This window comes from Cardiocondyla obscurior, linkage group LG01, assembly GCF_019399895.1.
Source record: "Cardiocondyla obscurior isolate alpha-2009 linkage group LG01, Cobs3.1, whole genome shotgun sequence".
In the NCBI taxonomy this organism is placed as follows: domain Eukaryota; kingdom Metazoa; phylum Arthropoda; class Insecta; order Hymenoptera; family Formicidae; genus Cardiocondyla; species Cardiocondyla obscurior.
This window is the reverse complement of record NC_091864.1, coordinates 11,728,360-11,754,361: the sequence shown is the minus strand read 5'-3', so window position 1 is coordinate 11,754,361 and position 26,002 is coordinate 11,728,360. Positions and strand designations below refer to the sequence as shown.

Sequence of the window (26,002 nt, the reverse complement as noted above, 5' to 3'; positions counted from 1 at the left end):
TAATAAAATATCGAAAGGAAATATCGACGAAAATGTAATGTACGAGATATTCTGTATTATATAAATGCATACATATCAGAGAGAATTTTCTTTATTTTGCTCTCTGCTATTTGTTGTACTTAGAGAAAAAAAAATAGCAGCGTCAATCAGAAAACAGAAAAAAAAAAAAAAAATAACCTTTCAACAATATATTGTAAAATTGCGGTGAAAAAAACGGAGTAAATTATACATATTCAGGAAACATAGTAATGTTAAACGTTTGCAACGAATATGCTGGAGTAGAGTGTGAGAAAATATAAAACAGTTTTGCTGTTACTAAAAAAATTATATCTTCTGAATTGTATCTGTTTCGAAATTCCTCAGATGCAATTTTTTTTTCGCTTTTATTTTTGCGCGATTTACTCAAATATTCAAGAACGAAATAAATGGTGGTATGGCCGACGAATAAGTAACAAGCTGCACTTACCAAGAAGCCGCTCCACCGCTCGGCGCCTTCCAAATTTCCTCCTCCTTTCGTATTAGGTTCCTCCATAGTTCCCTCTCGGTGCTCACGTAACACTCGCGAAAATCAAGTTAATTTATACGTGCGCGCGTTAATCAGCAGTGTACGACGATCGTGTCCTTTGCACGGCGTTTCCGAGGTTAATCACATCCGACACGAGCTTTATCATTTTGGAAAGAACGTCTGCATCAATTAAAACGCGAGACTTTCGTAATCGCACTTGCCGTTTTAACGCACGAAGTGATTCCAAGCCGCTCTATGCGCTCGACGTCACAGCCAACAGTACGAAAACAAATGCTGCCAATGTTACCTCTGCGTCACGCAATATAGTCGATCGAACAAACTTGGCGACTAGCTAGAAAAATATGACGACGTTAAGACGCATGTACAAGCAAAATTTCGCGTGATATTTTAAGCGAGCGAGTCCCACAAAATATATTCATGCATTATTAACAACCGCTCGGTGTATCGAAAGCTTTCTCGTTACTCTAACCTGGCGGCGGGCGCGTTACTTCGCGTTTCCTTTCGACGAGTTCGTGGCGAAGTAATCAGCTGTGAAAATTCACCGCGTCTGTCTTGTCGCGTCAGCTTCGTGGTAAATGCGTACCAACCTTCAGCGAGATCGTCCGCCATAATTAGTTGAGACGAGTGTACCACTTCCGCGTTACTACACTTCCGGACACGGTCGCGACAAGTATTGTGAGGACAATGGATCTGATGGGCGATGAAGATCGCTCGTGGTAACGCGAGACGTCGTACACCGAGAGGCAGGTATGGTGTTTGTTTCGACGACGACGGCGGCTAGCGTACGTGACTTGGCGTGGGTGTGCATCGAGTCTCCCACTGTCTTCCACGAAGCGCGCGCGTAGATGTGTCGCGAAGCACCTACCGTCGAGGACCATCGAGGACTGAGCAGGAACGCGCCCCCACTCTCCCACTACTACTTCACCGTCCGAGGCGGTCAATGGTGGGGAGGATCGAGAAGTGACGAGTCACATACGCACGGTACGTTGGTCGCTGTCTTTGCAGCACGCCTTATCTGCCTCGCTCCGTGTACAAGCGCGTCGTTGAAGGTAAACGTGTCTCTCGATTTGTTAACTTCGCTGTTAAAGGCACTTTTAAAGCGTATCGCGTTTCCCGTATCGGTTACGTCGACGGATCGGAAAGACAGGCAGGCAACTCCGTACGATTAATTAACTGCTTATAAATTTATTCGGTCGTTTGCCGTATCGCGTTTGGCTGCCTCAAAACGACGGACAGCAGCGGGTTATAAATTATCGTTTTTACTTTGATATTTTACGCGCGGTAATTATTTCTTTAACGATCGTCGGGTACGAGCACCGCTTTGCGAGGTAACGCTTTTTTCGCTAGATTTGATTCGACGTAATTTACACCTTCGAGTGGATGCGCGTTTTATTTCCCGTGCCGGGTAAAAAGCTTTGATACACATCATTTTCCACCGTTTGTTAATAATACGCATATCGCGGATATCTCTCGCTCGAGATACATGGCCAGTTTTTTTCTCGCGCATTTCGGGCACGGTTAATCACATTATAAATCAGCCATTATTTCATTTTCTATGCCTGTCGACGCGAGCGACGTTTCGCGAAGGTGTTTAAGCGAATCAGCGTTGGCAGCATTTTTTACCGTGGGTTGGCAGCGAATTTTCTGCGCGTGAATCGTTAGGATCGTTAGAACCGTTCCCGCGCTACCTCCCGAGACGACGGGAAAAGAAAAACGTAATAAAGTACGCATCTCAAGATCCGCGCGGCTTTTCTTCTCGCGCTTTATAGATCTCCGTCGTAAAAGGTTAAAGGGGACGTTGCGAGTGATTAACTGCTGTTCTAGTACGGGCGATCGTATACCGCTAATTAGCTCGTGCGTGCGCAATTAACCCTGCTCTGGCGAGTGCTGCGCAATCACTGGAGGAAGCGGTGCCGAAGGAACCTGATCTGAGGAGGGCCGGAATCCGTGCACAGGATCGAGCATCGATGAAAAGACTTTAGGGTGAGTATATATTTTGCCAGTTACTATGTATTTATCGTCCTCTGCAACGCACGCGGCGCGCGACTTTCGCACGTTCCGGCGGCTTTGTTTACTGCTCCGGCGAACGAAATTCCTTTGTTGGCTCGCTCAACTCGTCCGAGGTAGCGAAATACTCTTAAAAATATTCCGTATTTTATCTCTCGTTTAACATCAATGTCCTTGGACGTCGCTATAACTTGGATTTTGCTTTTACAGGTGAGGTGTGTTCCGTTGCTGCGTATCATATACTGGTAGTGAGTTCACGCGCCGTGCTCATGTAATTAACCCAGTTCTCCTGAGTGTTGTGTGTAACTATCGAAGGATGTGGTGCCAAAGGAGCCGAATCTGAGAGGAGGAGCAGGCCCAGGACGGCATCGGGCATCGGTGGAGAGATTCTAGAGTGAGTATATTTCGCTAGTTATCGGATATCGATTATTCTTAATGTCATGCATGGTTGGGACCTTTGGAATTCCCATGGCTTTGTTTATGATTTCTTTTATGAATAAAATTTCTTTGCTAGCTCGTTCAGCTCGCTCGAAGCAACTAAATACGTTTTAAAATATCATGCATTTTATTTCTTATTTAATATTCATTTTTTTTTGGACATTGCTATAATTTAGATTTTATTTGTATGTTACAGGTAATCTTCCACTGCTGCGCATCGAACCGTGAGTCTTACCATTATCTTTTCAATGATGAGATGTTAATTTCATCATCGGAGTTAATTAACGAAAAGTGATAGAAACAACTTTATGATGTACTTGTGTTTAATAAATTTTGAGGATTGAGTTGATTTCGGTAACGCGATTGTTTTAAAATCTGTAAAATTTAGACGTGCGAGAAATTCGGACAAGGAAGTATAGATCGTTTTATAGCCGTAAGAAAAATTACAATGACACCGAGGCGTCTTCGCGTCTTTTTGCCCATCCTATTCGTCGCACCCTTTTTCTTTCAATCTCTTACTTGCCGTCGCAAGCGGTTTTGTTCCTTTTAGCTCCTTCGACTATCGGTGGTGTATTCATCTTCCGACTCGCCTCTTTCTATTCTTTTTCTTTTTTTTTTTTTTTTCTATTTCGCTGCTACAGATATGTTAATCACGCCGACCTCGCCGTTATTCTCGCCGGAATTAAGATAGCTCGTGATTCTATATAACGTGCGTTTCAACTATATAAAAGTCCCATATAATTTTTATTCTTTTTTCGCCGATTAATGTAATTTAATGTAAGAAATCTGCAAAAGAGCGTGTTAATATTTTTTTTTATTTAATTAACGACAAATTATATCAATGCAATGTATAATAATTTTCTATCACTTTTTGTTTTTGCTCTTGTAGTTTATTATATTATTTTGTAGTTGTAGTTTATGAATTTATTGGTATAAATTATACCATTTACTGTTACCGTTTATATCTATCACGCGTTTTAAACACAACACGTACTCACAAAAACAAATATATGTATATTACGTGAGGAATCTATCTTTTAAAAGATACTGCATAAGAAACGACCTCGTTTGCCGTTTTATGTAGAGGTACTTTTTAAAAATTGATGGCAGTGAACTCGCAATCTTGAAGACGTAGTATAAATGCCAGTTTTAATCTATTTAATACTTTACTCAGCAATTACGTAATTTACTTAATTAAGCGAGACTTGTGAGACTTTTATGGTCTAGACACGTGAGAAATATGAGTATAAATTAATAATTCCGTTACTTCTTCTAAGAAAGACCGTATATTCTTTTTCACACGAGAAAAGTTCACGTCTTTAAAAATATATATTCCAGTATCTTCGGGAATTTAAATAGATACTTGACGTTCTGTATAATTGAGTTATTCGATACATTATTTTTCAGTACTTTATATGAACGATAGTCTGTCTATATTTTTAAAAAGTAACCTGAATTGCCGTTCCATTTTTTTCCACGGAAAATACCGGTTTGACACTTCAATTTTCGGTCCCTTAATTCACTCATGCTTGCCTGTTTAATGCAAGTAATAGCGCGAACAAATAATACGTCGCATGAGTACGCGTTTAAATCATTATACCCTTCTTTTCTACGTCATCGTCTCCCAAGACTTAATGGTTACCCACTTAGCGTTATGTGTGCTTCTGTCTGAGAAGTTGCAATTTCGCAGCGTGAATCTCGGGAATTTGGAGAAACACGTACTAGAATAGGTCTGCGTCTGGGAGGGCGACAACAACGACGTTGAGGGCTTCTTTCTTTCTTCTCGACTCGCTGCCTCCTTCTTTTTTTTTCTTTTTTTTCTCTCTTTCTTGCCTTCTTCACCCATATTCGTTCAGCTCGTTTCCTCTCCGGGCTCTTTCACCTCCGATTCTCTTCGCCTTTCATTTTTCGTCACCAACACCACTCGTTCGCCCCGCGATGGTTCGTAACAAATAATAAGCTCTTCTCGGGGCCGTCCGCGTGCCTGTACCAGAAATAAGACGCGACTTCTTCGTACCGAGGGGCAATTGCTTTTACTTCTAGCCTCCCATGAGAATTCCGCGAGTCTCTTCGCGGCTCTTTGCCAGCCTCCGTGAGGCAGCTTAGATGTTTTCGTCTTGTATGCATGTATGTACGTAGCCGCGAGCTCGCGAAACCGCCGCGTAGATATGATAAGCGTAGTAAATGAAATTCTATCGCTGAAGCTAGATTTAAAACATGAAAAAATTAAATTGCATTCCCGGTAGGGCTTTCACTACGAAACATTTGTTTAAAGAATACGTAAAATTTTTTATATCAATTTTTTTTTCTTTTTTATTTCGATCTTTTTTCTCGCGCGACTTCTCTGTGAAATTGTAACTGGTGCAAGGGTCGCGTTATCTTTGAGAGGCAGTTATCTCCCTATCAACAACTGTGTCTCGTGTGAGTTCGGCCGTTTCAGATTCGCGACCGAGATCGAGCTATCTTATACGGTAACGTTACATGACAATCTTATGGCAATGCTATAGTCTCTAAGGACGCGATCGCGACATCCGTATGAACTTGGAGCTTCCTTTAGTGTAACGACGCCTGGGCATAACCCAGGATCGATCGTCGAAAGAACGCCGACCCAATTCGCTTCGTCGACACTCTTATAACGAAAGCAGCTACCGGACGCCGTCTTGGGAGATGGGCCTTTTTCGCGAGACGAGATATTTTTCGGTCGATTCTTATTCCGGCACATAAACAGATAGGGTAGGACGGTACGCCTGGTGTAGTATCGTATTTTCCTTTTTCCTCAATTTTTTTTTTCGACTTCCGTTAAAAAACCCATTATTCCGTGAATAGGGTCGTATTTATGTCTATATAGCTCGTACTGGTGGAATAATAAAACGAAAGCGCTTATCACCTTTATCATTTAGGGTGGGAAAAATATTTTGAAGAAAATAACAGTAAAAGCGAGTGACTGATATTTATGATTTTCATAATACTTTATAATATTGAATAAAATGTATAAAATTAACGATTGTCATATAAATGCGGAAAAAAGTTGAGGATCACTTCAAAATTTAAAAACAAACTTAATATAAATATCAAATTTTAGAATAAAGGCAAGCCGATCTTGCAATTTTGTTGATTGAGAAATGAAGGTAATAATTTTTGTATGATACGAAATCACTCTCTGTTGTGCGAGATGCTACTTACGTGTCAGTGTATCTTACCTAAAACGCGCGTGTTTCTTTTAAAAAGACATGACGATAACCAACATTTGGCTCGTTGAATATTTCCGTCACGTACACCGCGAATAACACGTCCGACACCGTCCAAGAAATGAAAACCATAAATTCGTGGAATCTCCATTTTTAGCGCGGTACCATGTAGATGGTGGCTTCGTCAAAATCGAATCAGCTGCCCGATCTTGTACCGCGTGTTGCATATGATGATACTATGCGATCATCGCATAATAATCTTACGCTGCAGATATCTTTCCTTGATCCGTTTGCATACAAAGAACTTTGAATATAAATTTAAAACTTTTCTTTTTTTTTTTTTTTTTTCAATTTAAAACTTCCGGCTAGAGCGTAAATAACCATCGTTGATTTATTAAATTAACTATATTTATCGAATCAATTCTTTATTATTGCTTAATCAGTATATATCGCATTTTTTATACTTTTAGTTAAATGTATAATGATACAGAAACGTGCAAATAAATAGAATAAAAATTTTAATTGATTAACGAAAATTGGTTAATTATACAATGCAATGAAAGTGATTATTAATTTACGAACATAATATTTATTACACGTTATCGCACGGTTCGTAATTTAGAATAAATCAAGCTATTGATAAATCGCGAGATTCGGTCTTGCATGTTGATGTGTACGATAAATTTCTAATCGACGACATTTTCACGAGCCAATAAAGTGGTCCAGCGTTGTTCATACACATGATAAACATGCATGCCAAGTTGAATACTCTGGATTTTAGTATCGAATCGCGACCATTTACATAACTACATTGCTGCAGTGTGTTAGAGGGAATGTAGGAATAGGGGAGCCACGAGGGTTAGCTGTGATGAGATTTCGCCACGTGATAATTTATTGTCACACAACCGCGTGACGTCGACGCGCATTATCTTGCATGACAGTTTAAAAATAAAGATTGTAGAGCAAAATTTCTATTCAATTATTGACACAGTAATAATTATATGAAAAATCGTGCGTTAAAAAAAATTCTAATTTCTGTATATGTCAATTAAATTAAAATAAAAATTTATCTATCGCGATCACCGAGTTCTCTTGCAGAAAATACTACCGAACAAGCTGCACGAAATATATTTAACGTTAATGAAATATTTCTTACGCAGTTAATTGTAATTTATTACTTTATTGTTACTTCATGGGTGTGTCCTACTTGGAATAAGACGTAGACTCGCGATTTCCCGTGAAAATAATGTAAGCTGACACAGTTTGCAAGCGGCAACGTCCAACTAATCACCGTGAGCGCGACGAGGTTCGCGTTTCTTCGTCTTTCCTCTTATTTTGCGTCTTTTTCAGAAGTATGGTTGAAATAGAGGGTAGCTCCGCTATTCGTTCGCGTCACGGTAACTCTGTCGGCGTCGTGTCTCGGCTGAGAAAGATAGAGCACATTGAGTTGGAACGGGACAACGTTCCCTTTCCAATTTCAAACTATTTCATATTCAGAGCCCGCCCGTATGATATTCAACAGCGGGGCATTAGCATGTAAAGGGTGTACCAAAGAACGAAAAGTGGCAGGGCGCGAAGGATGGAACAAGAATAGACGGTGACGGTTGTAACTACCAGTCCGTATCTGTAATAATACTATTAGAATGCTCGAACTGAGCGGTTGTGCGGATCAGATATCTCGATGCGTCGTGAACGCGACAAACGACCGCGCTCAGGTCAAAAATAACCCGCGAAATTTTCGATCAGATCAGTGAATCAGTGCAACCTCTTTTTCGAGAAATCCGCAAGTAACTGAAGCTTTTGTCGGCTCATCGACAACGGGAATGTATCGATCGTTTCACCGCGCGGTCGACTTTTATTGCCCGTAGATAAAATTTTGCCGTTGAGCTTTCCAGCAGAACACCCAAACTCATAAATCGGCGTTTATCCTATCGCGTGTTAATTCGCTTATCTATTGTACCGATTGCGACGCCTCGTATCTGCATTTTTATTCCTTTTTTTTTTTTTACGATAAGCTTCTGCGGCCACAGAGTCGCGCAATTTCTTAGCGGCTGCTTTTAGTGTTGAAGTAATGCTTTGTTACAGAAATTTAAAAGAAACATATAACATTACGCGGTCGTATAAATTACGCAAACTTAAAAGCTTCCCCTTTTTTCTTGAAGTTACATTTTTTCCAGACGCGAGATACACACACTTGCATTGTCTATGTATCGTTGCGTCGTTTACAAACGAAAATGTAGCACGCGATATGCTCGGTGTAACATTATTATTACATCGTTAAAATTCACATTAAAAGTATTTTATCTGCGGTTTAATGCATTTTCTAGATAGGTGTAATGGCGCTATGACTTTTATAATTATCGCTTGTTCATTGTTATGGAGATGCGAAGCTGATTATTCAATTTGATGAGACTGCATATTTCTGTCTAACAGAAATCTCGGCGTTGGTTCATTAAAACCGGTTAGCGCATGCAAATTACACTGATCGCGGCGTAATCGTTGTCGAATCAAAAACTCACGCGAATATATTTAGGAAATGTCGGAAAATGAAAAAGATCGCGATAAGAGAGGCGAGAGATCAATTAATCCGATGGGACATGACGCACTTGGAAATATTGAGTGACGACAAGCGTGAAAGAGGTTTCGCCTTCTCCGATCTCAAATTACTAGACAGAATTGACGGTTCGATTTGATGAGAACGTGTCGGTGACTTTTACGGGCTCTGAAATTTTATCGTTGCACCGAGAATGGAGTACATATCGTGAGTTGTATTGCCAACAACTTTCATCGCGGACCTAAAATTCATCGCGACGATGAAATATACTATATCGCTCATCCATTATCTTGCATCTGCACTTTCGTGAAAACTCGAGAATACCATACATCAATTGAAGTATCTGAATATTCATGTTATGAAAAAATACAATTATCTAAAATGCAAGAAAAAGAAAAGAACAATGTTGAAACTTATAAAATTTTTTTACGAATTATTATCGTGTAATTAAAAAAGTTGAATAAATTGTATTTTTTAATTCCGCAAAGTTTTTTTTATTTTTTTTATTTTTATTTTATTTTATTTTTTCTAATTATCGTGATCGATATCGCATTTTTTGGGGGAAAACGTAACTCGGAAATTGGTCATTAGAGGCGCGAAAATTTTAGTCAGAGTTTTCCACGGAGTTCGACATTCAACGCACAACGGAGCGGAAGCAAATCCATCGTAGAACTTGGTCCTGCTCTACATGCTAATATCTGTCCACTGAATATCAAGGCGACATGCTCGAATATTAAATCGCGGAACTCTCAGGACAAACTCGAGCACGATGGGCCGCTCGTTCTCGCGTCGAGGTGCTTGCCGATGGGAGGGAGATAGAACGGAGTAGATAGATACCAAGCTGACAGGTCCGAGAGACCTGAGCCCACACTAACGAACTGCTAGTTTGTACGGTGGTTAGGTATCAGTCACTTAATATGGATGATGTGTATCAAAATACGTGATATAAGTTCTATCGTTCTACATAACGTTATTTAATTTATATTGTTTCATGATGAAATTTAAAGGTATCTCCTTGATAATTAATTTACATTAATATGCTTGAAACTTTCAAGAACGTCGTGTCAAGTATATTGATTAATATATGCAGATTTATACATAACTTTACTTTAAAAAACATTTTCTAAAACGGATCAAGTCAAACTTCTATCAATGACTCAAAGAAAGAAATTTTATTGAATTTTAATTTTGTTACGTACACTTTTGCGTGACATAAATCGATAATTACAAATCGAGAAATACTATTTTCAATAATCCACGTTTATATTTCTAATGCTAGACTGTTCTTATTTTATAATTTACTACGAAAGTATTAATTTTATTGTCGGATTACGTTATTATATTTTAAGTAAAATCGCGAAAAAGTTCGAATTTTTATTGTTAGATATGTAGCTTTACGTTTAACCGTCGGGAATCACGCTACTATTATTAAAACAATTCTGCAATATTATTTATCTACTTGGTTTTTGGAATCCATTATTTTGCACTTTAGACAGCGAGTTATTAATTTTTTTTTTATTAACATTCGCGTAATACGCAATAATAACAATAAATTGCGTGACGTATTAACAACATATATTGTTGCTCTGCGACCTGGTAACTGAAAATCAACAAAGCTTGTTTGAATAGTAAATTAATATCATTGAACGCGTGAACAATCGGATATCGATATATCGGGGCGACAATATACTCATTTTCGATAGATGATAGGTTTAGCGGCGAGAATGTGTACCGTCGGATTAATAGAAGCAAACAAACTTGCTTTCCCTCCGTACTATCATGCACTGTGATAAATTATATCCAGTGTCGGCAGTATTGTTCTACAAACGATTGCTATCTATTGCGTGTAATCCATTCTTGAATGCCTTGCGCAGTCTGATATTAATCTCTCACGAAAGTGATGGTGCAATAAACAACACTGCTCTAAGTAAAAAGTATCGTTATGTGAAACTTTTGGAAACAGTCAGGCAACAGTGAGCTACGTGTCTCTAAATTTTCGAGTTTTAACCGAAATAATAGAATAACCACGAAATAACATTTTATTAAGATTATTTAAAAGAAGGAATTTAATTAGAATTTAGTCGCCAAAATTTTGTACAATTTAAATGTTTTTTTTTTCTTCGCTAAATAATTCGACAGTGCGCGTCATCCGCGCGACTTCTTTTAAACGAAATAATTTAGCGAATCGTTAAAGAACGAAACTCGCGTGCGAGATAAGGCAACGCCTTTAAGAGCTTTTGTTCGCAGCTTGCAAAAATATGAAGTGGGACAGTCAAAAGTATGAACTGCCGGGAAGGCGTGAAAGGAACGGTATTTGGTCGCAAGAGGAAGATGAATGCTAACGAGAGAGTCAGCTGCAGCGTGCAGCCGAATAAAAGGGAAGGAAAACAGCGCGGAAATGCAATGTACGCTCGTAGAGTCGAATACGGTGAACGGAGCGGGAGAACGAAGTCGCGGAGGCGATGTGTCCTGCCGATGATAATAATATGCATCCTGGAAAATTACATTCTCGTTACTTCGTGAAGTGACTAAATGTCGCACGAGAGATCCGGTAGAGCTCTCGGGTGCAATGGTGGAGAAGAAGCTCGGAAACGGATGTATCCAAGTGGCGGCAGCTGGGAAACGTAAACGTATTTGTGAATGTGAACTTGGCATAACGATCTCGGTCTTTTATTACTCGAATGCAAAAAATAAATCGAAACAGCCGTTTCCTGGATTGTTCGTAAATAAAAGCTGGGAAAAAAAAAACAAATTAATTCAGATAATTTTTATTCGCCGTTTTACTTTTTTAATTAATTGAAAGAGATATGCCTCTTAATTAGATATAAAAATATTATAATTTATTTAACTGTCCTAATTATTATTTTTTACTATTTTATATAAATATGCATAAGCTTATTATGCATTAATTATGCAGATTACATGTTTAATAATATACTTAAGTAACTAAAAAAAAAATTTTTTGTTGCCAGCTACAGTGCTAAATATTAGTAATTTAATTATTAAAAGAAACCGCTAGGAAATTCAATTTGCATGTGACTTTTTTCGTTAATTGCTCTATAAAATATGGATTGTAATTGCTAACGTTCGTATAGCTTTGACATAACTTTATCGCGACTTTATGTAGATCTTTATATGCTCCGTTTTATATGCATTTTGCACAAGGTTTTTCTTCATTGTGCTATCGTATAGTGATCGGATCGATAGACAAGATTTTCGCTATTTGGCAACAACACCGTAAACATTGTGGTATTCGTTCCGGAAATCCGTGAGTGGAAAATTCGGTCAGCGGATTGAATTTCGTTGCCAAATATGTCAGTAGTCTCGAATAACGTTTGGGAACACGTTACAAGAATTCTATTTAAGAGGAACATGAGCGGAATATTCTTTTGAAATTGCCTGGAGTGTGCTAAGAAAATAATGTAGGAAATAAAGTACAAAATTAGATGGGAGTAGAATTCGGTAAATAAAACGTGTTCCGCACAAAATAATACACGAGAAATCAGCGAACCGTGTTTTTGCACATAGACCGTGAGCGAGTGACGTTAAACGTTTGTGCGAAGTCAGTCACGCGGACGCCTTTAAATTGTTCGCTAATCTTCAGCTTTCAAATCGGAGGGAAAACTTTTTCGCACCGATCCGAAATGAATCCCTTTAGTCCCGCGGAGGCCCGAAAAAGGAGGATTGATCGCAGTAGATTTTCCTAGCCATTTGTATACTTGCACCGAATAAATCGGGGAACCGTTAGGAGTCGTTACTAAATCGAAGAGAGCATCTTGTGGAAACTCGCGTTATGGATAGCTCATCTCCCGGCTGCTAAGATTTTGCAGCAACTTCACAAGTACTCTCTCTCGTTAATCATGGACGATACTTGTCAATAGAAAGTTTAGGAGGATAACTAAGGCGTAATTAGAGCATTCCCCGCTTTGTTAATCGATGAGGGACTTTTAGGTGAAGCTACAAAGCGATCGTTGAAGAAATCACTCTCGAGCGAGCAAGTTTTAATCAGAGTAGACATTCACCTAAGAGCGAAGAGCTTGAAGTAAGAGACATCGTCGTGAAAAGTTTTTTTTTTCTGTTTAATCGCGGCGAGGGAGATTATAATATTGGAACTTTAATTATTTGAAATATTATCTTAAAAATAGAGATTTATTAACGTTCTCAGGGCAGTAATAAAAATTGATATAAATCTAAAACGCGTGAAATGGATCGTGAATATTAAAATTGATCAGAGATTGAATAATCGGTAGTCTACGCACTTTTTTCTGTGAATCCCTTTTATTCTAGCTCTTGAGTAAAAAGTATGCAGGAGCATTAATGGCGGTCGACGATAATAAATGGATAAGAAATCTTTGCGCGTGGGCAAACTTTCCGGAAAGCTGATCGTTAAGTCACTTTTTCAAAACTGGTGAATTAATAGAAGTAGGATATAATTCTATTTTTGATATTATTCGTTATTCTCAAATCTTTGCACAAATATATCACAATTGTTAATAGCGGTTCGAATTAAAAGATAATTTTAATTGAAAAGCAGGAATACGGAGGAATTTAATCTTCTCACTGACATTAATTACATTCATGGCGCTTAATTTCTATCACGCTCATTACATAAATTTCTAGCTGTCACCGTTTTATTGGAAAGAAAGCTATGCAATAAAATAGACTGAATACTTAAAAAACAGTATAAAATTTATCACGTAATTATAACTGTGTTACCTTGCAGTAACAGAATTTTGGGTAAATGTGCAATTCTAATATGAGATTTTACTGTTATTACATTTTGCGGAATAGAATTGTAATTACATTGTAATTTTTACACTCATTTTTTTTCTTCCCGATAATAATAAATTTTTTTTTTTTCTGAACTTTGTACAAATCATGTAACTTTAATATCGAAATATAATTCGAAATTTCAAATCGCGTATTCCGCGTGTACATTTAGCTGGAACTTAAGTTTGTGTTCCATTTGAGCAGCGTTTCCTGTGAGCGATTAGTACAAAACGGAGCGTGGAATATTAATTGACATCGAAATGGCAGATTCGCTCGATTTAGCATCGACGAAATTTCACGCCCGCGTGGCTTTCACATAGAAACGCGGTCCTTCGCTGTAGTGTTATATCTGCCACGCTTCGAAACTAACGACATTAATAGACGTTAAACGTAATGGAAAGCTAATTACGTTGTACCGGGTTATATTTTTCCGTCGTTCTGGCACAGTCGAGGATATGGCGGTTATGGTACCGAAACGGCACCATAAACTCGGAACGTAATGGCATACCACATTCGAGCTAAGCGCCACATCTGCCCGCACGCATCGGGATACGGTGGCAGCGATGGCCGCGCGTTACGTGCTTCGCTCGTTTTTTCTCTTTTTATTTATTTATCTTCAACGAGGCTCGGCGATTTTTGGTTTCACCTTGCGCCGTATGCACCGCGGCGCTTTACCGTGTCCCGCATTTTATCCTATCTGCAGCGTCAATAACGCGGACGCTTTTGGAAAACTTCCAAAACTCGCTCGGCCGCATACCGCTCTCCGGTTAATTCCAATTTATTGTTTACCGCATAAAACCGCGTAAATATATGCGGGCTCTTAAGTCGCGGCGTCTGTCCCACGGACAGGTCTTTCATGGAAAATTTGCTCGCGCGCGCTTCCCATAGAACGTTGTTTCGCCCTCGCGATTTTTGATCCCCCGTGATTGTTACTTTGATCAATTATCTTCACCCTCAGTACCTGCTATAATAATAGCGTCATTGTGATGGATTAACGGTGATATACGAGGTCAGTGTTGTTATTACTCATCGCACCGCAATAACCCGCACTCATTCGATATCACTGTCGTCCGGGTCGACTTGTCTCCGGTCTAGCATTTTTGCAATCCGAATTCAATAAAAATGCAGTTATTGTGATAGGCACTCACTTTTTCTCCAGTGTTCTCATTTATTGACACTTGTGTCACTCGGCGAATCAATTCGCTTCGCGTTATCATTGTAATGTTATTCTATGAATGCGTTGGGTATTGCATCACTGGCGTTGTTTAATAAGAGATGAGCTTGCCCGCACGGTGGGATTCTTTCAATTTTGATCAGAGCGGATATTGTTCGAGCGTATCGTAAAAATGGCAATCGAGCCGTAAGGAAATGAAATTTATTAAAATTTAAATAAGCAGCTCAATGGTCTCGTTATTTATACAAAAGTGTACCACTGCAAACTTCTAGCGTATTAAAATAATTTTTAACCTCTTTGCGTATCAAATTTTAGAATAAAATAATAAATCAACTTTTTTTTTATATATCAACCCGCGTATATGTATATTTTTCGTGTCATTAATAAAGTTTTGCCATCATGCAAATAATTAACAGATGCTCGTATTACGGTAATTCATTAAGATTAAACATACGGCAGCACCTGCCATAAATCATTATAAATCTTTTGTTTTATTCCGTAATTCGGGAAAAACTGACATCATATCTGCTTTGTACATTATTTCGTAAATTTGTGAAATTGCAAAGCCCCCGCGGTCCCTATGCTTTTTTTTTTTTTTTTTTTTTTTTTTTTAGCACATAAACGATTTTGTTTGAAATAATTCTGTTTTACGGTCGACGAAAAGTTTTTTCTCAAATATCGTGCGATCCTTAAGAGCGTTAACTATGAGAAAGGTGAGGTATGGTGTTAATGGGACGGAAGTTATCAGCGATATTATTGCACGCTTCGGCATCTCATCGTGTAGCTCGTTGTCGCGCGCTTTCGATAATGGACGCGCAATACGACGCATAGTATGCGTCGTAGTGCATAATTTACGCGCAAGCCACGACCATATTCGGTTAGATGCCTTTCTAGAGGTCGGGCATACTCGTGGATAACCCTTCAGGAATTTCTAATCGAAGCTGCTCGTCGTGATACACTTGGTGTGAATTCACAAGCATCCAGTTTATCGCACCTGCCAATTTATTAATGAACAACTAAATGCTGAAGGGTTGCTACGCCGTGCTAACGCCTTTTCATCTCGAATTTAATTTTATAAAAGCTTTTTAACCTGCAATCGCTTGTATTAAAAAAAAAAAAAAAAAAAAAAAAGAGAGATAAAATAGTGCTTATAAATTAAAAAAAAAAAAATATTACATAGAAGAGAGAGGGTAAAAACATTAACAAAAAGTTAGATGATTAGACTTTACTGCGAACGTTATCTCGCGAGGTGAAAATCGAATAAGTTTTGTTCATTATTAATCCTTGAAATCCTCAGCTAAGTTTTGGATGGGTTGTTACTCCACTCACGTAACTCCCATTTTGAGTTCAAGGTTGAAGCCTCATAAGCCCTATTTACAGTTCATAAACCAAGTTTTAGTGTTCCGTACGCAATCGCGTTTGTCTAGATGTTTCCATCCGGATTCGCTCGTTTAACTCGCTGGATCCCCCGTTGACCCGTGCTATTCCACATGACACTCGCGAGAACTACGTCTCTCTTGGGGATGGTAAGCTAAACTAACAGCAAACGCCAATGTGCCGGGGCCAATGCCGGATATGGTGACCCATGTGTCGCCCATCCGAATAACTATACACGCGTGAATACGCATGTTAGCCGCGTCAGCAATTAAGGTAATGGCCGTGTAATCGTTGCGGTCGATTTGCAGAAGGAATTTTCGATCCACGCCGTGCAGCTCATCTCGTTCGCGTTATGCTGTAAATTGTCGAATATCGCGCTCGCTCGCGTCTAATCTGACTTAATATTAAATTGATGACACGCGGTCGAGTTAACTGTTACAATTTAGATGATCGCGTCGTTATAGAGCGATCCGCATTTAACCAACGTGCAACGTAACGCGTAATTACGTAAAATTTTACTTAATATATTATAATCACTTTATAGTTCGTTTACCATAATACCGTGATAGCGTGAGAATTATCGATGCTTAATAATACCGATGTGGAATCGCTCTGCACATGTGCGATATGCATCTATAGATAGAGTTGCCGAGTACATGTATGCATATAGTACATGGCACTGTAGAGAATACATGTGCATTAATACGACCAACTATTAACCTAATCGGTCTTTATGGCCGTATCGCAGGAAGGTTTCTTAATTGCACAATTCCATAAAAAAATACATTGTCGGATAGAATTATAAGTATTATCGATCACGCATATTTTAGCGTGCAAATGCCCCACGCGATGGGGAACGATATTAAGGCGGTCTAAAAAGAAAAACGCAACCATCTCGGAATAATTAATTACACTTAGCCGTGCACTTCCGTGTTGGTTGCCATTCTTGTCATACGTTAATCTAAGTACACTGATATTAATTAGTTGAAACAACGATGCAGTTAACCGTCGCGTGTAGTAATCGAAATGTTATGTTGAGTAATTAGCGGCCGGCTCAGATGTAATCAATCAAGCGTCGTCCGCGAACGAGCGGCGATGCATAAATACGCGAACGAAATAATTGCGAGCACGTTCGTACATATTTATGTATATACGTGCGCACATGTTTCGGGCGGTGTGCGCGTAAATGTTATCTTCGCGTATACATTAACGTTTCAAGTACCTAAACGCGTTCATAAAATCAGCAATTTGGATAATAACGCGCGAGAGCTCGTTGACTTGGGAAGGAAGCGTTCGTTAATTGCGAATGACCGTTCAACCGTTCGTCCTGATTTGCGAGACTTATTTGAGCATCAACCGCTTGCAGAGAGAGTTATGCGCTCGCCCGAGATACGCAACCGTAGACATCCAGCCGTATTTATTTTCGGTACGCTCATTTTGCAAATTTGCAAGTCATAATGCTAATCCCGCATCGTGAATTTTAACAGGATTTGTCGGGATAACTTCGTTACGTCGTGCGCCCTTCTTTATTATCCCACCGTTCGCGCGACACATTTTTATTCGGCGTTTCCGCGGCCGTAGCAATTTGCGTCACTCCAAACGACAATTTGCGTGTCGCGTGCGAGTGGTAACTGATTAGTCGCTTTCGCATTGATTATCGGGTACAAACTAACGTACGAAATTTCGATCACGTAGATCCGCATCTGTATTCATCCGGCCGTTTGCACATACGCGCATTAGCAGACTCGGTGGAACTTCAGACAATTCACGTTGAGTAAATATTGCCAAAATACTTTAAACAATTCTCGTTTCTTTAAATATAATTTAAGTATGTACACCTAGATGTTAACTATATATTTAATCCCTTCGGTTAATTAAATCTAATTTTAAATAATTAATCTAATCGATCAAATACCGCGACGCATTAATTTATAAATTACGACTGGTAAGTTGCATAAGTTTTTTTTTTTTATAATACGTTTCGATGTTAGAGTCATGGGGGAGTCAATTGTTATCTCTGAGTTATTACAAGTTATCTCTGACAAATTAAGTATTAATCGTATACTTGATGTTTTACTTACTACATGCTGGACATTGCGAAATTGTCTGGGGTGTCCCTCAACGGTATGCGGCGAAATGTAACACCTCATTCCATTTAACTGCAATAGTAAAAAAAGAAACATCGACAATTAGCGCGAGACGAGAAAAAACTTATATTTTAAATTTTCTTATATCTAACCGTTAATTCGTTGACGAAAGAACCACTTTTCGTTCGATATAAATCAACGTCGTCCGTACCAAGTTTCAAGATTCTTCCAGCAAAAATTATTGGCAGGTGAAAGCTGTGTGTATCCCCTTCGCGTCGATGGGGCTACATATATACGACGTGGTTATGTATAGATATATAGATCGTTCGATACATCTTGTTGTTAAGCAGGATATTTCGCGGTATGACACGCCTAGACGTCGAAACGAGAGAGGTCTTGTTAAGTTGAATGTAGAAAGTCGTTAGATCACCTCTAAGGCAATTTGCCGCAATATCTTTGTCGGGTGACGGGTTATAACTTTTTTTTTTCTCTCTTTAAGTCCGATTTAAGTCGTGGAATTGCCATTATCTTCGTCGCAACGGGCGTTATAGACGATGTTTCTCGACCCGCCTTAACGCTAACAAAATATTTGCTAATCTTAAATAGCAAGATTGGCGCGTATAGTGATGGGTCGTTAAAACAGCTGCGCGCCATACTTGATAGCAACCACGTTAAGCCGAAAGCACCGTTTTCAGCAGCACCCATCTAGCTTCCGTGAACTTTAACCTGCCATGTTGACGGAGAAGCGTAAACTTATTACAGCACTTTCTGATGGACCACTTTTAGAGTGCGCTGAGTAGCCGTGGTACTCTCGTAGCGTGTTACATAGATGGATTCACCGAAGGATAGTGGATTTGCTCGTGTATCATAATCATCATTAATTTCATTGTCGCAATGTCACGTAGATGCATCAACACACGTAGCTTTGTATTTCGTATAGAATTCGTTACATCGCCTTCAACGCGATATTCTAACCATCGAAATTATTCTGAAAATAATATTAAATTAAGATTTTCACCGCATTACGTTAAATTTATAAGTTTATCTAAAACTTAATTTCACTATCTACGAAAGATATATAATTAGTATTAAACTTTTTATTGTAATATGATCGATTTCTTACATGAAGGCAATCCTCTTATTATCTTCTTTAATACCAATAAATTGAAGCATTTGTCTGAGAGCTTTAAAATCGCGGGATAAAAGAATTAGACTTTGCACAAAGTTATTGGATGTTCTTGCGACGGTAATCCTTGCGTTGCTTGGATTGCTCGTCTGCTTTAGTATGATTTAAATGCATGTACTTTATGGTAGAAACTTTAACAAGGGAATACAATGGCTCTTGGCTGCGTTTATTCGATTTTATTTCAAAGACAACATTATTTTTTTAATATTACACGTACATTATATACGTGTACTTTACTTTTATGTTTTTACATAAGTAATTACAACGTAATATTATGAAATTATTATCGCGTAGAAGGCAGTTCTTTTCGAAATTATTACATCGTCAATTGCTTTTAATTATACGAAGTATTTTTGTATGCTTATACAAAATTTATATTATGTCGAAATTTGTGGAATAATTAAAAAGAAAAATTTGGGGGGGTTTTTTTTTCTTCTAAATGTTTAAAACGTACTTTATATATGCGAATTTTAATTAGATTATGTATATGTAGTTCATTGCTTAAGACAGATTCAGTCTCTCTGATTTACATAGGATGGTGACCTATATTCCTTTTGGCAAAGTATTTTCCATTTCTCTCGTCGTCTCATAGCGAGTCGGTTTCATTTCCTTTTATTATTTTCTCGCACCCATAGAGCAGTAGTGAGTTGATTGGCGAGGAGTGAGTTGGTCGAGAATAATACTGCGACATGCTTCACTTGCCGTTGTGCGTATTATATTTTCTACGAAATACGGGTTTTCCTTTAAATAATATACATGCGTATCCGATATTTTCAATTTTCATCTATAATTTCGATAGTCTTTTTTTGGCGCAACGCTTTTTTTCAACTTTTTTTTCTTTCTTTCTTTTTTTTTAAATGAGGTAAACCAAAATACGTGCTGTCACTGGAAAAAAAAATTTACGGTTTATAAATTAAAACGGTTTATAAATTAAAGTTGAATTAATAAAATTTTTTTTTTCTGAAAAAAAGTTTAAAAAAGAAATTTAAAATATTGATCAGTTTGTTATATACAAAACAATATTGTGTGAATTAAATTAAAACACATTACTTCTAACGTATTTAGTTTTTAATTGTTTAATTTCAAGACTAATTTTTTTTTAATTATTTAAAATTAAAAATTTTTTTTCGACAATTGAATATTGTTAGTTATATTTTTCGGTTATATTTGTTTAGATGTTATTAAAATATTTTATTAATAAAAAAAATTTTTTTTTAATATATTTTACGTGTTCTAAGGTACAGATAGATAAAATTGTATTAGGATTTTGATATATCTTGAACACCGCGTTTAATCTCTTTTCTTTGCCATCTGAGACGAACGTAATATACAACAAAAGAAGCAATATTAGTCTTCCAGGGTGAAAAGCAAACCGGAATAGAAGAATGTCCGAAAACCGAATTGGGCGTCATGAAAAATAAACGAGTTCCTCCACTTGCTCGTCGTTGTTTTGTTTGGTACAAAGTAAACGATAGCATAAATAGAAGAGTAGACAAGATAAACGAAGACGGCGAGATATAGACAGAAAACGGTTGAATCGATTCGCGAATAGTCGAGTTGTGCCGACTGCACAGTCGACTGGTCAGAAGAGGCTTTGGTACTTGCTTGCTTTGACGATAGTTTTTAGAAGTCCGAACCGTTCTGCTTACCGGCCATGTAATCTTTGGATCACTGATTTGGAAATATCTTCCGTAGAGATCGTACTTTGCAATCTCATATAGTATTCTTCGTCTTGTCAAATAAGCTCGTTGACTGTAATTTTTCAGATGTCGCATAATGTTAGATTATACTGGTATTTGGGTCATGTAACATCGCGAATATATATTGCATTGTACATTAGCATATATAATATGTCGCAATTGTTTGCATTTTAATATTAAAAAAAATACGTTTTATTGAAAGTGTAAAGAATCAAACAATCGTCTCTCGTTTAGTCTCTCGTTTCTATTATCGCAAAAGTAAATAAAAAAATAAATAGTTAAATTAATATTGCATGGCTCAAAATAATGCGGATACAACTGAATAGAAAACGATAAATTTAGCCCGGTAAAAAGCTACAATAGATTCGATACCTTCAATCCCGTTGCTCTCGATTCGATGATTCGGTGAGAGAATCGTGATACCGAACGATTGAAATTTTTATTCTAGAACCGATGAAGAGGAATGCGTTAAACCCAACGATCTGTGAGCGATTCAACATTCTTAGAAAGCGGTGAAGTTAGTGGAAAAAAGCTTTGACCTAACACCTAAAAAAAAAAAAAAAATTTACTTTTTCTCGTGACTTGAGTAAAATTGACTCGTCGAGTGAAAATTTTTACAAAAACCGAACATAAAGAATGATTGAAAAATTTTGTTTGCGTTTAACTATAAACGGATTTTACGAATAAGCGATCTGGAAAATTATAAAAATTAATTTAACCAGATTGGGATAACATTTTATATATACGTACGTACAAAAATCCTTGAATCGAATATAGAATGATTAATTTTTAATATCAGATCGTCTAATGTTAATACGATCTACATGAGCTCCCGCAAGAGAATATTTTTTGACGATCTGAAAATTAGCTTCTAAAAATAGCCTCGGTGTTTGGTGGCGGTAGAACAAATTCTTTCATCTACGACTTTTCCAGCTTTTGAAATATTTTTCTCTTTCTGCGTATCACGCATTGGTCTCACATATCGTCCTCTCGCATCACTGTTCGATATTCCCTCTGGCTTTCGGAACTCGGCACAGATAATCAGCGTAACGCGATTTGTTTTTCCACATCCGTGCCGCAATCCCAGTTCAGTCGATGTCTTTAGCGGAGATTTGAAAAAACCCGTCGGAATTGAACGGAACGCGGGAGACCCGCGGGATAACGAGGGAATTGCATTAGAACCGCGACTGTATACACGCGTGAGAAAGATTGTGCCGTGGCAACTTTCATTCGCATTCACATAATTACCGATCATATTTTGCTATCCAAATGTGTTCCTCGTATGCCAATCAGACGTTTCAGATAATTACTAAAGGAGAACATTGACGCCTTACGAATCGCGCTTTTAAAAGTTAATCTTTGACCCTGGATAACATTTAATAATATTCAAAAAAGTATCTTCGATTATATTTAAATTTGTAAAGCAAAATTAATTATTATATTTAAAGTGTTATTTATTTTTGTTAAATTAGTTTGAGCATTAGTGATATAATTATAAATTCTAATTAAAATTTTTTTTTATCACTGTTAATAACAAGCTTATATTATGTCAAAATTATGACCATGTTATTTTGTGGCTGGTCGTAACACCATATCTCTCTGTTAGCTGCGCTCTCTGGAAACTATTAACTCAAAATATACGCGTCTCTATATACATATTATTGTATAACCATAAATAATGGGAATACCACGCAAACCTAACTAGGATATAAATTAATAAAATTAAATTTAGTAACTTTATAATAGAAAATTTAAGAATATAAGTGAATTTATGAAGATTTCAACGTCGCATGTCGATCAGCGTAATTATCATATCGCAATTATAGATACAGATTACAAATTAATCAAAAGAAAATCTATCGGTTAAGGGTATTTTCCTGCTAAAAGTTACTTTTAAATTAAATATAATTTCATATTACGTTGTGCAGACGGTTTTTTTTATATTTTTTTTTTTATTTTAATTATCGTACATTTCGTTCCGCCAAGTTAAAACCTTGCGAAGGGAGACAGGGGTGAAAGGCGAAGGGAAATAGCTATAATCAGCCCACGCAACTACGCTGATGTATATCCGACGTGTGACATGCTCCCGCTGCCGTTCTATTTTCTCGCCTAATACAACAGGGCTGTAGTATTTTTCGCTACGTCGAGTCGGTCATCATTTTCGCGCATGTTAACCGGCTGATAAAAAAAGGTCCACGTCGACGCGGGTCCTGTAGTGCCTGCTGATAGATCAGCAACGTGTGCAGCACGCGTCGACGTGTTCCAACTCAATGCTACCTCACGTGTGCGCTGCGCCTTGATACGCTGCTGCACGGCGACTCGCGAGAAGGCAGCGGCGGTTTCCACCATAGATCGTCATTATCTCACGAAACGGTTGGAAAAAGAACAACGAAAAAAAAAAAAAGAAAAAAAAAGAAAAAAGCACGGTGCCGCGGCGCACTTACAGCCGTGGTCGCGGGTCGCGCGCGCGTATCTTGCTTTGCGGCCCGCCGCTCTGAGTATGAAAAGTTACATACGCGCAGATAGGAAAATGCCCCTTGCCCGTAACAACCGTGAGCGGCGACGTAATCTATAGGGACACCTACATTTTCGGTCTGTCTTCGTGGAGGGTTTGCGCGAGAAGATATATACGCTTGCACGGGTATAAAAACATCGCGACTGCAAAATCGCCATTTTTGAGCCAGATAACTGTCACAACTGTCCCGAATGATTGATTCTTTAAATCGGCTACAAATACCAAAGGATAACAGGGAAAAATACGTCGGCTGTTATTTCGATAGGGAGATACATATATCGGAAGATAGATTTTCAAAGATATCGAAAGGGTGGGTTCGTTTGATCGCGGCTGTATTGTAGAGTTATCACGGTAATTATGGAAATCCAGGAATCTAAGCATAATAATAATTCGTATGACGTTATGCATACGGAATTGCGATCACGAGACCGGTACAATAATACATCCGTTGCGCTTCTAATTAACTCAGTTGCTACTTCAATAATGAATAATAATATCAATTATGCTCCGTTATGTCGCGTCGCAATGCGTACAATTATTTCCGCGTAACATATATTACATTAATGTGCTCGCGCCAGTTATTAACAATAGTGATAAAACTTACGGAATAAAATACGTGGAAGGTTGGTTTTGAAGGGTGGAAAGGCAGTTTGTTCTGTTAAAAGTAGTTTAGCACAATGCATTTCGCGGGTATTATTTTACCTTGTTAGGAAAATTCGGTGAGAATAAGCCACATTCACGTGAACCTTCTCAAAGAGCCAACAATCGTTACAACCGAAGTAAATGTTTTTATTTTTGAGATAAAATAATTATTTTTGTTACCTTTTTTTAACGTGAACAGTTTTTTAATTAGATTTTTGTGAAAAAAATTGTTTAAAAAATGTTTATAGGCTTAGGAGAACCTTTTGTTTCCGCTTACAAGCATTTTTCTGACCGAATCTGCGGGCAACCATCGAAGCTATTTTTATCGAATTGTTGGATAGACGTTATATATGTGCGTCCTAATAAAGAACGATTGGAACGCGCAACGGAACGTGCCGGAACGAGCGGAATTTCTCCGTGCGCCACGAAACAAAAACTTAGAACGTGACGCTGTAGGTATCGAACGGTAACGAGAGTAGAAAAGAGCCCATAGACAGGACGACGCTACTTTGCGGCACAGGCCATAATTTTTGTTGTCAACGAGGTACTCGATTCGAAGAGAGAGGAAGGAGAGAGAAGAACGGCGGGTTAATTATTTTTCTCCGAGCACTCGAGCCGCCACGCGGAGTTCTGGAAGGGATATAAATTCGCTTTCGCGTCTTGTATTTCAGGATCTCTTGTTCGACCAAAGTAAGAAAAACGGGTACCTCGTAATTGGTGAGCTCGGAAATATTAGGGAACCAACGTTGTCTCATTTTAAGAATTACTTCATTTCTTTTATGAATACACTAGACGATAATATTAAATCAAATTAAGTTTTTTTTTGTAAAAAATAATTTTATAATGCGTACAAATTTTTTTTAATAACTTTTTAATTATCTTATCTAAATAAAGCTGTGTTAGATCAAATCGAATTTATTATTGTCACTTTTCCGCGATGTTAATTTGCCTTCTCGCTTGGCTGACTTCGTGTCGCGAGAGTAAATCTCAATTTGATTTTTGTTATTTTTATCGTTGGTCCCGCGATTGTCATAGGTTGCGCGTGGTAAGCCGACTGTGTTGGGCGATGCTTTCGCACCGCGCGCGCGAGCCACGCGCTTTGCTGAGATTGTCGTAGGTCTCGTGATTGTCGTAGGTCGCAACGTAATCGGCCGGTTTGACTGGGCAATGCCCTCGCACCGCGCGCGCGAGCCACGACGCCTTTCGCGCCGTTGATCTCTGCATGTCGCTCGGCTGCTACGCAGCAATAACTAGATTGACAAACGTACACGGCTTGGCCGCGGAAATTCCGTGGCCATAGTCCGTTGTTGATAATTAATAAATGTAAAACCATTTCTTTTTACAAGAGTAAATAACGCGCGCTCTGTGATATCTAGTATTATTAAAAAAATGGTTGCTACAGAATTCTTTAGTTTACGAATTATTACTAATAAAGTTAAAATGTGGCTATTCTACAAATATTTAACTTAATTTTTGCAATTATAGGCGTAATTGTTTCTCCGTTTTTAATTATCAGTTGTATAAAGTTTCGAGTTTCACTAACATTATATGTTTTCATTAGTTGAATTAATTTTGATATAACTGATGTAATTAGATGCAATTTTATACATATGTTTTGATTGTTAAATAATTATGTTAACAATATGGCGATATATGATTTTTACATCCCTTTTTCGCTACTATAGCATTTTTTATAATTTTTAATTTTAAAATTGAATATTTTATTTAAAACTATTAGTAAAAAAAACATAGTTCTTTTTTTTATGATATGCATTGATACAACTTTTATCAATGAGGTGTTTGCGTATGATTCTGTTTCACAAATACGTTTACAAAAC

The 26,002-nt window shown here is 37.9% G+C and overlaps 1 protein-coding gene and 1 long non-coding RNA gene across 6 annotated transcripts in view; one reads left to right on the top strand and one right to left on the bottom strand.

Annotated features, from left to right (window-relative positions):
- LOC139107396 (zwei Ig domain protein zig-8) overlaps nt 1-26,002 on the bottom strand; it is a 112,988-nt gene that overhangs the window by 41,763 nt on the left and 45,223 nt on the right. For 3 of the 5 annotated variants that reach the window (XM_070664970.1, XM_070664994.1, XM_070665001.1), the window contains exon 2: nt 18,116-18,193. The exons of 1 other annotated variant lie outside the window; for it this stretch is intronic. The gene's annotated coding sequence lies outside the window, so the exon portion shown is untranslated. Of the gene's footprint in view, nt 1-466; nt 858-995; nt 2,227-18,115; nt 18,194-26,002 lie in introns of those variants that run through there. One more of the 5 variants, XM_070664978.1, reaches the window with a different exon arrangement.
- LOC139107425 (uncharacterized) overlaps nt 2,511-26,002 on the top strand; it is a 30,140-nt gene continuing 6,648 nt past the window's right edge. The window contains exons 1-2 of the long non-coding RNA XR_011546513.1: nt 2,511-2,927; nt 3,168-3,195. This is a non-coding gene — a long non-coding RNA (uncharacterized lncRNA). The remainder of the gene's footprint in view (nt 2,928-3,167; nt 3,196-26,002) is intronic.